This window comes from Thalia democratica, chromosome 3, assembly GCF_965202585.1.
Source record: "Thalia democratica chromosome 3, ktThaDemo2.hap1.1, whole genome shotgun sequence".
Lineage (NCBI taxonomy): Eukaryota > Metazoa > Chordata > Thaliacea > Salpida > Salpidae > Thalia > Thalia democratica.
Genome location: NC_139167.1, coordinates 13,026,314 through 13,044,229, shown reverse-complemented (window position 1 = coordinate 13,044,229; position 17,916 = coordinate 13,026,314).

Below are 17,916 nucleotides of genomic sequence, written 5' to 3'. Positions count from 1 at the left end.
CCGAACACGCAAGTTAACATGTTTTTCAATCAAATATCAATTTTATAGCGTATTAGAAAACTTTAAATAGTTAATTTTAATATTTGAATATAGTTTAAATAAATTTCTATACTAAATTATTCATTCCATATATTACTTTTTAAGGTTTAACAGTGTATTTAAAAGTGTTTCATGTTTAAAATAGCTACAAGAGTAAGTATATTGCATCTTTATTAATTAACTGTACTTCTTACATATTGTTTACTTAATTAATAGAAAAAACTGATTATTTGATATGATAAAAATAGTATTATTTAGCAATTTTAATTTTGTGTCTGTAGTTTATTAATAACTTGTACACAATTAATGTAATTTGTACAAAAAGAACGCAAACATCATTTAAAATCGATTAGAAATATTTGTTATAGCTGCATAGTGACGTAATAATCTTAAAAATCATTTAAGCTTTAAACACAAACTTGATAAATTTAAATGCATTTAGTAAAAAATAGAAGTAGAGACTCATTACATTTAGTTATACTTTATTTGAACGGAATAAACCTTCCAATCTTAAGTATTTTATAAAAAACATATTAAATGAACATGATTGTTTTCAAAACCAAAGTTTTTATTTTTAACGGTTTAAACACTTTTGTTTTATCACATTTAGTGTGAAATGAAAAAAGTTTATAAAACCATGTATATTCCTTAACAATCTATTTTATAAGTTGAACAATATTTTATTAGTTTTAAAATATGTAAAACTAAAAAACCGTTAAGAATATACAGCTACTATTAATATTTGATTTTTTTTATCTATTAACAACAGTAAAATAAGCAAATTTTAGATTAAAATTTTTCTTTTATAAACAATAACGTTTTTACTCCTGAAAATTTTAACAATATAATTTAAGAACTAAAACTATATTTTAAACCTAAAAAAGTTCACTTAATACAATTTTATTTATTCTGACAGGGAAGTATCAAACTACTTTTTGTATGATAGCTTTCATCAAGATTTTTTGAAAACAAAGTATAATTTCGATGCTAAAATACTTTTACCGCCAAAAAACTTATTTAGTTTGAACTTAAATTAAATTTATTTACTAAACACATTTACGGCATTCATATGATCCTTTATGTATATACTTTTAAACTAACTTGTAGATATCACAAACTAATAATATTACACACTCCGTCAATCCGGTTAACATTATGACGTAATAATTGAAAAAAGCCTGAGTTAACAAAATGTTTGACGGAAAAAAATTATCTTTTCAGAAGTATTTTAGATTTAATTTCGTAACACTTATTATCATAAATTTAAAAGCAGTTTAAAGAACTTCTTAAAAGTATATAACTAATTTAGACTTGATAAATAACATTAAAACATTAGTATTTCATTAGATTTAAATATGGTTATTAATACTAGTTTGAAGTACTGTTTAATTTAACACCTGTAATGTAAATAAGTTTTAAAGCGTATAGTTGAAGATAAAATTACGTTAGACATAAATAAGTTTTGTTAACTTATCAAGTTTACATCATAAAAACTAGTACGTTCGAAAACACTTAAGTTCATTCAATTTAGTTTACGCTAAAATTTTCTAAACCTATTACTTTGGCTAATCAATTAAAAAAAAAAAATATTACATTTATGTAATTATTTTCTACAACCATTAAAATTAAACTTTTATCACAGTGAAGTTTAAACTAGAAAAAGTTTTTTATTTAAACTTTCATAAAATACGATAACATATTTCTTTAATACTTTTTTAAATTTAAATTAACTCAATTTTAGTTATAGTTGGCTAAACCTTAAATTACTTCGCAATACTTAGCTACGAAATCTTGTTTTCTTCAAAATTAAAAAAAAAACCTGTAATTTGGGAGTTTAAGTGACGTTTATTGGAAAAACGCAGCATTGAGTTATATCAATCGATATAAATCGCCAGCAAGTAACAATTTGGTTAGGCGAAAATCTTATTTATTTGTACGAGATTTATTCTCGTATTAACTTCAACTATTGTCAACTATTTTTTAAAACACTTAACTTTTTGTTTACAGTTATAAAGAATGTTTAAAGTTATAAAACTTTTTAATGAAATAATAGAACATAATTAAAAGTAAAGTTAAATTATAATGTATTAATGTGAGTCAGAGTATATTAAAAATTAAATTAATGAGTAAAATATATGACAATTTGTCGATAAAGCTTGTAGTTATAACTTATGTACGTAAAACTGTTGATAATGTAGAAAATAAGCAGTTTTTTTGTTTTCAAAATTTTTTTTAATAATATTTTTTCTATAAAATTTAAAACATTTTATCTAAGAATGTTTACATACAGTTCTACTTAACCATTTTAATTAAGAATTTTTATATGTTAAAACTGTTAAGGCTTAATGACAGCAATGCTTGAAACTATATCAATTAAAATAAGAAAATAAAAAATTAAGTATTTTCTAATAAACTTGCAACTAGTTATTTCAAAGCAAAAAATTATACTTCTAAAAGTTTACATTAAATAAATTACATAAGTAGCTTACTACCACCTTAATTTTAATTAAACATTAAGTATTTTTTTAATAAGGTACTTTTAATTAAGATTTTTAAAAATGAAGTTACAAAAGTAAAATCCTGGTTTAAACTATATTTATAATATTCTTACTAAATATTTACAACTGCATATAATTATAACATCTTATCTAGATTATAAGTCACTAATATAGTTGTAGTTATACAATAAAAAAAATCAATAATAAAGTTATATGAAATTGGTTCACACTTTGAAAGTTTTGTTTTAAAACTAAATTTAAAAACTAAATTATGTTTTCTATACATTTTTTTTCTTTTGGATTTTTAATAAATACCGTGTTAAATATAACTAGTAAAAATTTTAATTTACTTTTGTTACTTTACAACCAATCTGTTTTTCAGTACATTTAAGTTAAATACATCTTATTTAAGCCAAGTTTCCATTTTTATTTGTTACCACTAAAAGTTAAACTCAGTTTAAATAAGTGTTTAAATGTGTAATTGTAATTTAATACTGTATAAACCTCGTGGCTTACATTAACACATAACTTAGCAAAATATTTAAGTATTATAGACATGAAGAAATAATCTAAAACAAGAATTGTAAATTTATTAAAAAAAAGTAAGCAAATATGCATTTCATCTTTATTATATAAAGTTTAAAAGATAAAATTCAAAGGTAAAACTAGATTAATTTATTCTATATTGACCATAGTGTTTTATTTCTGAATTAAAAAATTATTAAACCTGTTTCATCATTGTAGTTGATTTTTTTAACTTTGTAATAGATATAAATATACATATTTGCTTAAATTTTCTTAAAAAATTTTTATGTAATGTTAATACTACTTATAATATTTCTGCATGCATAACAAAACCCTATAAATTCTTTTATTTAAATTTTCCTTCGATTTTCCTCCGATGAAAACATAACGAAAATTAAATGAATATTGAAGTACGTTTAAGTACTGTGTTATAATCCATTTCATACTAATTACATTTTTATTTGGTTGTAATAATGTTGTTAAAAACTTTAAAACAACTTACTTCTTGTTTATTAGCTATTTTTGTCGGTAGGCAAATTTTAATTACCATAAACGAATACTTTTTTCATTTAAACAACAGAAATTTGTATTTAAAATCTCTCTTCTAGCTAAACAATGTCATATTATTTTAATCACTCATATGTTAGCTACATTTTAAAAAAGATAACGTTTTTCCGCATGCTAAGTTTAAAGTTGTTACAAAAACCTCAAACTAGAAAGTTTCAAATAACTACTGCGTTAAATTTAAATAAAATAGTAATAATAAATTTTTATTCAAACATACCCTTAATTATTTCGAAATAAAGCTAGCACTAAAAAACTTACAATAACGTTTTATACAGCAAGTTTTAGTTACAATTTTTAAATATTAATTTAACAAAAATATTATTATCTACTAATTAAAGGTTTTAAAATATCTATCTGTGCCTTTTCATTGAGGCTATTGTTTAAAATCAACATGTTATTTTCTAAGTTTTAAAGTTATTTTTATTATTGTAGCATTTAAGTGTTGTAAAGCATTTTATCACTTTTTAAAACCATTAACTTTAATTCTACAAACTAGCATTCTAATAAGTTTTTGTAAAACATTTTTAGTTGTTCAATGCTCAATTTTGTTTTTGAATTAGTAGTACTAAAGCATTTTTAATTTTTAAATTATTCATTTTTAGTACTAAGTTAGGTGATGATTATAAGTAAGCAAATTTACTCTATAAGAAATTGCACATGTTTTTATAATAATATTAATTAAAGATAATGATTAAGCACACGAGCAATTTACTTGGTAATAATAATGTATTTATACATAAACGCAAACATGGTCATATTTGTCATACGAAGATCTTATAAAATTAATAATTTAAACTTCGAAGGTTTTAAATTGTTACTTCATAAAGTTGTTAACATAATATACTTTTATGATTTTAACTAATAATTAAACGTATTTAAGAAAAATTTTACAAATATTTTTTTCATTTAAGTTTTAGTTAGTTTTGTAAAATGTTTAACTTTATAACAACATTTGAGTTAAATAGACTAAAATATTACTTTATAATTTTGATTTGGTTAGTTTGGGCAAGTATTTCTTATTTTCTTTAATAAAAAATTTGTTAAAATTTTTTATTTTCTTTCCTATATACTTTGTTAAATCAAATTTATAGGTTTCAACTGCTAATGTATAATTATTTTTACAAGTAAAGAAACAAAATGCACAACAAATTATAACTTTTTTTATATTTTATAGCACAGCAATTAAATTCCTGATGAAAAAAAATACCAAATGAAATTAGTCAAGTTAGCTATAACACTTGTGTGTGTTTGTTTAACAGCTTTTAATTTTAAAACTTAAGCCTGTTTAATAAAACAACTAAATAAAATATTACTATATAAAACAACAAATAAAAGATTATCTTTTTTTTTAACCAGTTTTCAGTTTTAATTCAACTTTTTTATAGCTAATTTAGATTTTTTATTAGAACAATACCAATAAAAATATCTATATTTTAAAATTCTTTAAATTAGAATTTATAATTTATTATTAATGTACTTTTACTCTCCGTATAATTTTAATCAAGTTTTTATATCATTTTAGTATTTTTGTATTTTGGCTTTCAATTAAAATAGAATGGAAATAAATAAAATTTAAAAAAATTTGACGTAATCTATATAGAAAATTAATAGACTGAATATATTATCTTTGTTTTTTTTTTGAAAAGTTAACTGTGAACAGAAAAGAAAACTTGTTTTATTGTTTCTGAGCAATGTTCTGACGTTACAATCAAATAACTCCTAAACTAAAAAAATGAACTTATAAAGCTTACAGCTTTTACTTAAAAATTTTTAAGAGTGGAAGTTTTTGTACTAATATTTCACAGCGGTAAAAAGCCGTTTAAATTAGATATAGTTTAAAGTCATGTAGATATTTAGTACTTAATAACTTTTCGGGAAATTATTAAATAAAAATAGTTGCCTAAATTACTTATATTTTCAAACACAACACTTTCACATGATTTATTTTTTTTAGTTGTTTTTCGATTGTTTAGAAGCAACTAAACAAAAACTAATAATTTACTAGTTTTCATGCTAATTACTAAACATAATTACTGAAGTGCCTTACTGAGGTGAGCAATGTTTTTTAAAGTTTTCATTAAAGCGGAAGTTACATGTTTTATTTCAAATTATAAAAGTATACTTAGAATATTTTTGTAAAACTTCTTACTTTGTAAAAATAAACAAACGTAAATAATTTTTAGTTCATAGTTTCAGTAGTATTGAAATAAAAGTTTAAAATCCCAATATTTAACCTACTTACATATTTTCGCTGTAAAATATATTCATCTATTTTTGTACTTGTTCAACAAGTAATTATTTTTCGCTATATGCTTACTTTTATTTGCTTAACTATATTTTGAATAATTTTAAACCTTCTACCTTCGAACATAGTTTGCAGCCTCTTACCGTTTTAATAAATAAACAAAACTTTTAGAATAAATTTTACATAACTATAAATAATTCGTTTTATTTGAAAACATTAAATATTATTTTAATATGCTAATACTATGAGCAATGCATGTTTCTGAGCAACGTAGTAATCGAAAACGCCCTGAGATAAAAAAAAACTGTTTAAATTAAGCATGCAGAGTTTAGCAGTAATGTATTTTGATTTATATTTGGTAATACAAACATTATAAAAGCAGTCATAACCTCTGCTTTAAGATAAATAACTGAACTATACATATATTTTTTTATAAACTAGCGGCAATTTTAACTATTTTTACGGATACATTTATGCTTTTGTAATTGAGGAATGATTTTCACAGAAACCAAAGCTACAGTTATATAATATTTACTGGTAAGAAATATTTGTGCTATAAACAAACAAAATAAACTTTAAATCTAACAATCATAGTAGTTGATATTGTAAAAAAAAATTAATACTTTTTACGCTAAGTCTTAAATTGCTTATATATTAGAAGCCTTTAAAGAAAATTTCATAAATTATGTTTAAGATTGATATTTACAGTCGTTGAACTATACCAAAACTTTTTTTATACGCTACACACTTTTAAAAAGTTTTGAATCGTGTAACGTTTTTCGAACGAATTCGTGCGTCTTAAAGAAAGATGACGTAATAATCATAAAGTCGAGTAAAAAAAAGATTGTAAAAGTATACGGGGTTCGATTAGTTAATTAGTCTTCTATAATTTTTTTCATTAAGTATTTTTTAAGGTAGTATATCTTGTTTAAGTTTAATTTTTTTTTTATTCTCAAATAAAATTATATTTTTAAACAACTAATTTTGTATTTCAAGACATTGAGTACAGTTGTTTTTAAGATCTTATCTTTTCATACTTATAAACTTAGATGAGTTTCTATTTTAACATTATTTTTCACTTCAAGTTATTTAAAATTTTATTGAGTAAAGTAACCTATTTGAATTAAAAACAGTAAAACAATAATAAAAAATTGAGAAAGATCTAAAACTATTTATACTTATGTATTAATTTGTTCGCACTTGGTTTAGTTTTATTTGTTAAATTCTTAGTATTTAGTACAATTCAAATAACTGTAACCGGTAGTGGAATAAGTTTTTAGTAAAATTATAGATAGTTGATTAATAGTGCAAAATGGCATACATAAGTAAAATATAAAAAAAAATATCAAGATTTAATACAAAAATAAATTCCATTGTAATTTGTTTTATACATCTGTTTTCTTATAAATGAGGAGAGATTTATATATAATTCACAATTGCATAAAGTAATGAATGACTAAAGTTATTTAAACTTAAGTTACTTGTGTAATTGCTAACATAGGTTAATATTATTAATGGTAACATTTATCAAGTAGCTGTTTTATATGTTTTTTTATTTTAATTATTAAAAATCAGAAAAAAAGTAAGAATTATTTTTTAACAAAAGTTTAGTTAATCTTGATAATTTGTTTCATGTTTTCGAATTATTTTGTCAATCGAAATAAAAGTATTGTAAAATTGTCAACAAGTAACATTTCATCGAAATAGAATCAGCCTTAAGTGATTTAATTATAGACAATTAAAAGAATATTTAGTTTTAAGTTTAACTGAAATATTTTTTTAAAGATGCAACTATTTTTTTTATACTAAAAATTTCGTTTTTACTAAAACGGAATTTTTCTTCCGTACAAAAATTGCTTTGCATTAAAAAAATCAAAAATAAAAACCAGTTGAACAACTCTTGTTTTATTCATAAGTTTATTTTTTACACACGGAAATTTTCAACTGTTGCATCACTATGTGGCTAAGAATCAAGAAAGTGATGGATTTTAACTTAATTTTTAAAGTATTTTGTTGAATACTATTCCTATTTTAGTTAAAAGTATTTATTAACTTATCCTTTCAAATATTATATGCAAAAATTTTATATATAACAGACAATTAATTGCTGTAATTTGTAGAATACCATTTATTTAGAATTTATTAGAATTTAAACATTTATTTTAATCTGTATACAATACAGAAAATTATAATTTTAAACATAAAGTTTTTACTCATACATAAAAAAATATTTTCATACTTACAAAGTTTCAAAAATTTTCAACTAAATACATTTTCTTCAGCTTAGTATTTAAATATATAAAAAAAAAATTAAAAAGTCTACAAATAAATTAATAAGTCGTTTATTTCACTACTTTCCAGCCCTTTTATAACTAAATTCTATTTATGATGTCAATAGAATGTTACATAACAAGAAATACTTAAAAAGTTACAAATACGTTTGTTTTCTTAGTATAACTTCATTTTTTTATTATTTTGCTTTTTTAATATTTTGGATTTTGATGGAAATGGAATGCAAAAACTTAACTTGTAAAATGACATTTATCATTTTTTATTTATAAACATTAAACACATACTTCTATAAATTTTCACAATAAATAGAAAACTCGTTTTAAAATGAGTTCATTGACGCCTTTGACTGACGTTGTGACGTAAAAAACTAACAGATCCTGATCTGGAAAAAAAAACTAATATATAAAGCCTACAGTGTTTACTTAAATATTAAGTAATGTCGAAATCGTCGTACTATTATTTGAAAGCGGTTAAAAACCGTTAATATTCTTATTTAAGTGAGTACTTAATATTGTAACAAATGTTTTGAAAATTTATTAGATAAAAGGAATTACTTAAACGGCTTAAATTTTTTCATACATTTAACTTTTGCACAAAGTGCAGTTTAAAAACAAATCTCTTTCAACCACTTCGTAGTACAATAGTAGTTTGTTAAAAGAAATATTAGCTATAAAACTATAAATAAATTACTAAAATAATTATGCTTAAATTGAAAGTTATTACTTTTTCTTTAAATTACTTACTTCAATAACTGAAATGCATTACAATAGTAAGGAATTTTGTATAATTTTTCACTAAGATATTAAGTTGTATAACCTTATAACTTTCACACTAAACCCATTATTTTAATAAAACTTAAATACACACAACTAATTAAAGTGAATATCTATAGTTATCTGAAAAAGTACAAATTAGTACAACTGTAAAAACTATAAATTACTTGGTTGAATAAAATATCTACATAAACAATCATAGTTAAGCTTTTTAACATGGCGAACTATTTAATGTCAGCTAAAAATTTTTCATGTATACAAAAATGTATGTAAACTATTTGTCTGTGAAGTCAGTATATTTTTATGTTTCTTATATGGTATTGAATTAGTGTTATTCGAAGTACTTTTAACTTACATTATGCCTTTGTAGACGATAAATAGTCTTTTGTCCATATATAACAAAAAAAGTAAGTTTATTATAATTTTTTACAATTTTTTTACTTCAATACAATAAAAATAGCGTTTTCGAACTTTAAACGCGCGAAAGTTATAAGCAATGCATGCATCTAACCGACGTAGTAACGTAATAGTCGAAAATGCTTCGTAGCAACAAACTGTTTAGTCAAATTGAATTGCTCAGTAAAGAACTAACGCCGTTTAGTTCTTTATTTAGGTGATAGTTGAAAATAGTAATTAAGTTTAACAAAAAGAAAACAGGTTTTGAACATTTGTCATTGTTTTTACATATTATTATATTATCATCTTTTTATTTTACTACTTGAATTATTTCATTAAACTTTAGAAGATTTTAAAACCATAATCTTTTTAAATTTCTTACAACTTTAGCATTTCTAATTTTAATAATTTAGGTTTTAAATTTAAAATAAGACTTAAAGGTTGTAAAAACTTTAATATATAGTTTCAATAGCTTTCAGTATTGTTTGAACAACAACTAAAGTAGTTTTATGCAATTTAAGAATACATATACGGGAATTTACTGAAAATTTCCGGTACAAATTGTTATCATGTTATCGCATTTTCTATATGCTAATGAATGCAATTAATTATTTGTGCATAACATTTTGCTTTACGCTCAAACTTTTGAATTGTTACGTCACTGTGGTGATCAAACGCACAAATCAATTTGCTCCAAGTTGAACGTTTAAATTATTTCATTTATTCAATAGTATGTTACTTAAAGTATTATTTTGTTTGATTCATTAAATAACTATGGTCAATTAAACAATACAAAGTCAAAAAATTTTAAGAAAAGTTCAAAGCTTAACCAATAAGCTTTCTGAAAACATACTAAAACAGTTATTATTTTCATTATATAACAAGAACAAAATAAAACTTATCATTTGAAAACTGTTTATATTTAAAACTATTTTTTGTGACTATCTATAATATAGTGACTTAGCTATTTAAAAACTTATATTACGTTTTAATAGTTTTCAGCTATAAAACTACACACAAAGAATTTTTAGATGTTTACTTTATTTTACTAAAATTGAATGAATGAGTATAATAAATTAAAAAATAACTATTACCAAAGTTTTCTGCTTTAAAACTAACTTATGTAACCTAATGGGTTTGTCATTATTAACTGGTATTTTTAGCAGGTATAAAGCTCTTGTATTTAGTAATCGTTTTATAGCATCTTAGATTAACTTGCTTAAAACAACTATTTTAATTAATTGTTATGTTAAAATAAACTTTCTTTGAAACGCAAATATAACTTTTACCACAAAAGTAAGGAAATATTTATAAGAAACCTTTTATTAGAGAAACTAAAAATCATACATTAAAAAACCTGATTAGTTTTTTTATACAAATAAATACAAACAAGTTATCAATAATAAAAACTCATTTAAGAACTAGAATGAGAATGTATTCTTAAAACTGTGATAAAACAACAGTAAAAACATTTACCAAATAATAAAATAGTTTTAAAAATTTACTCATAATCAAAAATTATGATTCATAAATAATAAAATATGAATAAGTAAAAACAAAAGAAATTGTAAACTATAGCTTAAAAAATTGAAGAAAAAATATAAATAGTTTTGCTTTTACTTACATTTTGCTGTAGCTTTAATAAGCTAAACACTCTTAAGTTTTGTTCTATACCACATTGTTTCACAATAAACCTTTTTTTATAAATTTGTTAAAAACTAAGCAAAGGAAAAATCATATATAAAAAGTGTACTTTATTTTTAAGATTCTTATATTTGCACAAAAGTTTTACAAAACCAATTAAAGAATTTTTTTAATTTCTGGTTTTAATTTTTAAGTTTTATAATAACATAATTTTGTTTTAATTATTTTATCCTATCTATACTTAGATATGCTACTAATTTTTAACATTTTGATCTAAAAAATTCACGAAATATTTTGAGCTACCATTATCTATAATGATGTTTATAATTAGACAAAAATATTTTAAAACCTTTTTTAACAACATACAACAATTGTTATAATAAAAAATCATTGATATAAGCGCAATTTCTATATCTGAAAATTTAAGTGACGTAACAAAAAAAAGAATGTACTATTTCTAAAAAGAGCATACACAAAGCTTTTAGATGTTTTTCGTTAACTAATTCAATGAACGCATGATTTGCACCTATTGGGCACTTAATTAGAAAACTTATTTAAAATTTTTTAGTTTTTATAAACTTATATTAGATTTCTGAATGTATATACTATGCAAAATGACTGATAATGATAACAGTTACGTTTTTATATAACTATCGATTGTTTTTTATTTTATATTTTATTTTAAAGTTAATTTGAATTAAAAACTTTTTAGTTATATTTCTTACATAAAAAATTTAAGCATAATTTGTTAACTTCCGAATTTGTTTCTTAAACAAAAGAACTTTCATTCTCTACAAATATTAGGATGATTTCAAAACTGTTTTATCAACGAATAAACATACTAGACATATCCTTCTCTATGAATCTGTTTTAATTTTTCCGCGGGAATTTTTTGCAAATGTTACGTAATTTTTTATTCAGAATCAAATTCAAAAATTTCGATACTAGAGATTACTTTTACGGCTTTAAATACTAGATAAAAGTCGATTACTAGTACGATGTTTTAGTTTAAATCTATGAGCAACAAAAATGTATTGAAGTTTTTTATTATAAATCTGTGTTAATGTTTTGGTTTATAGTATTTAATCTTTAAGTAACTTAGATATAAAAATTCCATCATAAAGTAAACTTTAAAAAAAAATACTAATAGTATTTAATAAGTAATAGTTTTCGAAAGTTTTTTCGCATTTTACTAATTTTAACTTTTAACTTTATTAAACGTACATCTATTTTGGTTTTGGGAAGTAAAAAAAACCTCGATTTTCTGAAAATTAAACTTAAATGTTATCAGCAAAAATGTTGTTGTCCTGCCAATATCTTGCTCAGATGCAAATTGATTATATTGTAATAACAAATTAGTAAAATAACAAAATTAGATTACTTTTGTTATTTTTTTCTAAAAACTTTAAGTTAACATTAAGCAGTTTCAATTTTTTATTAAAAGTTACAATCTATAATTAAATTGACTGACAGTTTTAACCTTTCAATAAATTAAAACTAATTAATGTTTAGCTATAAGATAATTAAATTAGTGAAAAATAAAAATTTTCCGGCTAAATAATTAAGAAGTACACATTTGTGAAAATGTTCTTTATTAATCAAATACTGATTTTTTTTCTAGTCTAAGTATTTTTCGTATGGTAACCAAACTTAAGCTTTTACTTTGTAAACGCGCTTATCACTGCATTTGTGACGTAATAAACAGAAAATCCGACTATCTGCAAATGCAAACTCATAAAATATAGAAAAAAAGTTTTACGGTTGAAACTATCTGTTCAATGTACTAAACATAAATTTTGAAACGAGTTACTTTACTCGTTCGCCTAGCAAGTACTAAGTAAATAAATAAAGGAGACTTTTTTTTAAATTATTGTTTTTTTAATAGTTTAAAAAACTAAAGTAAAGTTAGTAATATTACAACTTTTTAGAACTTTAGAAAAATAAGATTATATTTTACCAAAGGTTAAAATCCTATATTGAAAATCAGAATTTATACTAGTTTACAAAATTTAAGTTTAAATTTAATTAAGTACGTTAAGTTTTAAAATAACATACTTTTTTTCTATAATTTTATCCTATCTATACTTAGATATGCTACTAATTTTTAATACTTTGATCTAAAAAATTCATGAAAAATGTTGAGTTACAGTTATCTTTAATGATGTTTATAACTGGAAAACGTTCTTTCAAAACAATTGTTAACAACATACAACAATTGTTATAATAACTAAAAATTGACATAAGTGCAAGTTCTATATCTGGAAACTGACAAAACAACCAAAAGAATGTATTATTTCTAAAATAGAGCATACAGAAAGTTTTTAGATGTTTTTCGTTAACTAATTCAATGAACGCAAGATTTGCACTTATGGGGCACTTAATTAAAAAATTTATTTAAAATTTATTGTTATATTGTTAATTATTTATAATTTTTTAATTTTTAAGGACTTATATTAGATTTCTGAATGTATATACTATGCAAAATGAGTAAAAATGTTAACAGTTACGTTTTTATATAACTATCAATTGTTTTTTATTTTATGTTTTATTTATGAAGTTAATTTTAATTAAAAACTACTTGGTTATATTTCTTACATAACAATTTTAAGCGTACTTTGCTAACTTCCGAAATTGTTTCTTAGACAACAGAACTTTCGTTCTGTACAAATATTAGGATGATTTCAAAACTGTTTTATCAACGAATAAACGTACTAGACAAATCCTTCTCTATGCATCTATTTTAATTTATTCGCGGGAATTTTTTGCAAATGTTACGTCACTATGTTATTCAGAAACAAATTTAAATATCTCGATATTAGAGGTACTTTTACAGATTTAAAAGCTAGATAAAAGTCGATTATTAGTATAATGTTTTAGTTTAAATCTATGAGCAACAAAATTTATTGAAGTTTTTTATTATAAATTTTTGTTAATGTTTTGGTTTATAGTTTTTAACTTTAACGTTACATAGATATAAAATTTAATCATAAACTAAACACATTAAAAAAAATGTTTAATAAGTAATAAGTTTCGAAAGATTTTTTATTTTAAGTTTTTTCGCATTTTTCTTATTTTAACTTTTAACTTTTTTAAACCTACATCTAACTTGGTTTTTGGAAGTAAAAAATGAAAAACCTCGGTTTTCTGAAAACTCGACTTATAAATTCTCAGCAAAAGTATTGTCGTCCTGCCAATATCTTTCTCAGATGCAAATCGATTATATTGTTTTAACAGTTTAGTAAAATCAAATAATTAAATTACTATTGTTTTTTTTATTTGAATACTTTAAGTTAACATTAAGCAGTTTTATTTTTATATTAAATATTACAATCTATAACTAAATTGACTGACAGTTTTTAACCATTAAATAAATTAAAACTAAACAATGTTTAATTGTAAGATAAATAAGTGAGTGTAAAATAAAAATTTTCTTACTAAATAGTTAAGAAGTATACAGTTATAAAAATGTTCTTTTTTAATCAACAGTGATTTTGTTTTTCTAGTCTTAGTATTTTTCGTTTTATAACCATACTCAAGCTTTAACTTTGTAAACGCGCTCATCACTGCCTTTGTGACGTAATAAACAGAAAATCCGACTATTTGCAAAAACAAACTAATAAAATATTTACAAAAACCTTGTACAGTCGACATTATCTGATTAATATACTCAATATAAATTTTGAAACGAGTTACTTTACTCGTTCACGTAACAAGTATTTAGTTAATAAATAAAGGAGATTATTTTTAAATTATTGTATATTTATTTATTTTTAGTAATTTAAAAAAATAAATTAAAGTTAGTTATATTACAACTTTTTCGAAAAATAAGATTATATTGCACCAAAGGTTTTCAGAGTTTATACTAGTTGACAAATTTTGATTAAATTAAAATTAAATTTAATTTGTAGTTTTAAAGTTAAAAACTAATTTTATAAAAAAAACATTTCTTTTTATAAAATCATCAACAAACGTTAATTAAAACAAAAGTGTTTTTTAAATAACCATTTATTTAAAGTTAAACGTAAAGTTATGAATACAAGTTTAATTCACCTAATTATTTAAAAAAGTAACGTTAAATATATACTCACTGTTTTTTTAACTTTTTACGATTTAAACTTCAACTACTCTTAAAACTTAAAACACACCTTCCAATACATTTGTGATGTAATATAACGGTAATTACTTTAATTATTTAAAATAAGAAGAGTTCATCTTAGAAAAAATTAACTATAACTTCTGATTACTTCTACATTAAAATTAATTAGTTTTTACATGAGTACTTAATTGTATAAATTTCTAATTATGATAATTAAGTATGGGATGATTTATGTTCTATAACTATTTTTCCAAAAAAACTTATTAATTTAAAACTCGTTCTTTATTTAAATGCAAAGTTTTCAAATTTTAAACTTTGCATTTCAATTTACAAAACATTAAATATCAAAAATTTAAATTTTTGATTTATTGCAAGTTTGGTTTGTTAGCTTAATTAAAGAACTAATATAAGTTGATAACGTATTTTAAATATTTAAATTTTGTTAAAATTGTTTTTGAATTTTAACAGAATAGGAATTAGAAAAACAGTTCTAAAAGTTAAAATACATTAGTTCTAGAGTACAATATGAAAAATATGAGTACAAGAAATTGTAAAAAGTTGTGTCTGCTTTATTTATAAAAAGTTTTATCTTTCATTTTAAAAACTATTTAGTTCTTGATAGTTGAAAAAAAGTATACTTAAACTTGTTATATTTATAGATTTTTACAAATTTTTGTTATGAAAACTTTTTAACTAGCTTTCAAAATTTAGATTATTTTGTTTAGGATTAAATAGTATACTGATTAAACATAAAAAAAAAATTATTTATACGAATGATATACTATCTAATGCAAAGTAACGTTAAACATACATCAACTTGTTAAGATATTACGAAACTTTAAGTTTTTGATTTAAGTAATCCTCTATTTAAACTTAGGCTAACAACACATTTTTTTTAATATTTTTTAAATTTAGATTTATTAAGTTAAAGGTTAAAAAATATTTTTGTATGTATATATTTAACAATTAATTAATTAATATAAATTGTAACTATAAGCAACAGTCATTGAAATTTTATATTAGGAGTCTGTGTTAATTTTAGTTAATATTTTTCAATCTTTAATTAACTTAGATGCAAAGATTAAAGTATATAGTAATAACAATTTTATTGAAAAAAAGTATTCTAGAAATACTTAAGAAGTTTTTAGTTACTAAAGGTTTAATTACTTTAAGTTTTATTTTCACTAATTAAATTTTTTATTTTTTCAAACGTTCATTTAACTTCGTTTGTGAAGAAATAAAATAAAAATCGATTCTCTTAATAGTCGAGTTATAAATTCTAAGCAAAAAATTCTGTGACACAATCTTGCTCAGATGCGAATCGATATTGTTGTTTTACAGTTTAATAATATAACAAAATTTAACTACTTTTGTATTTATTTACTTAAAAGCTTTAAAATAATATTGAATAATTTAAATTGCACATCATATATTATTATCTATATTTACATTTGTCTGACAGTTTTTAACTTTAAAATAACTAAAAACCAAGTAATACTTTATTATGAGATAAATTAGTTAGTGTAAACGAAAATTCTTCCGACTAAATAATTGATAGGTTTACGGTAAAAATTCAAATTTATGCATTGTTTGTAAAAGTATAAAGTTTTAAATGCAAACAAGTTTAATACTAATAATCTCAAGTTTTTAGATTAAGAAAGTTAGTAAAGTATACTGTTTACCTGAAATTGTTTTTTTATATTATCTATAAACAATGAATTACACGTTTAAAAAAATAAAATAAAAATAAAAAAAATATTTTAAAAGTTTTAAACAGTTTAACTACAACACTATTAAACTACCCGAGTACTTTTAGCAAACTGTAAAAATGTTAATTTTAAAATCCGCGTTTAGACAAAACCGTGACGTAACGATGGAAAAACCCACGCGTTTAAAGTAATGCATATGTATAAGATTTGGGAATTCCGCTTATATTGTAGCCTGTATTAGGGTCCATGTTAGACGATTTGTCCGCTTTATCCTTGGACCGCAAAACTATCTGGAGGGAATTTTTTTTACGGAAAAATGTCCGTTTATGTTTTTCAACAACTTTTCAAATTACGTGTATAAAAAAATATGATTAAAATCAATTTATAGAATTAAGTTTTTAGTTTTTACTAGTGATAGTCTGATGACTTCTAGAAAAACTTGATTATTTTTTATTAATTTAAAATATTCGTAATACAACTGACGCAATAAACTTTTTAGTTTGAGCATCAAAGTAATTTTGATGTTTAGTTGTTTGTTTTATAGCTGTTATATGTTAGCTAAAGTTTAATCCCTAGAGAGGATTCAAATAAACTTTTTAATAGTACGCAAGTCGCTAGTTTTGATTTTGCATTTAACTGATATGTAAAAAAAAATATTTCAAGCAAAAATAAAATGTTTATGTGAAAACGTGAAGCTTCCAGCTTGCACTTATGTTTTTTAGATAGTTTAAAAAAATTATATTTAATTTATTAGAAATAAATTTCATTTAAGCTACATAATTGCTATTAAAAATAAACATAATTGCTTTGATTATGTATTTGTTGTATAAACTTGTACTATTTTACTTATTTAAAATATTACGCGTTTTAAAATGTGAATTCAGTAGATTGCCCAAATATAAAAATTATAAGATTGAAATAATTTATAGCTGATTGAATTAAACCTTTAAATCAAAACATTTTTATTTTATATAATTTTATTCTATTCTAAAAACTAAATACTTAACAGTTCAAACTTTTTTTAATGAAAAATTACATATTAAGTAGACTCCTTACATGTAATTTTATAATCAAACAACAAATTTTGTATATTAAACAGTTTCTTATTGTTGTTAATATCACTTAATTTAAA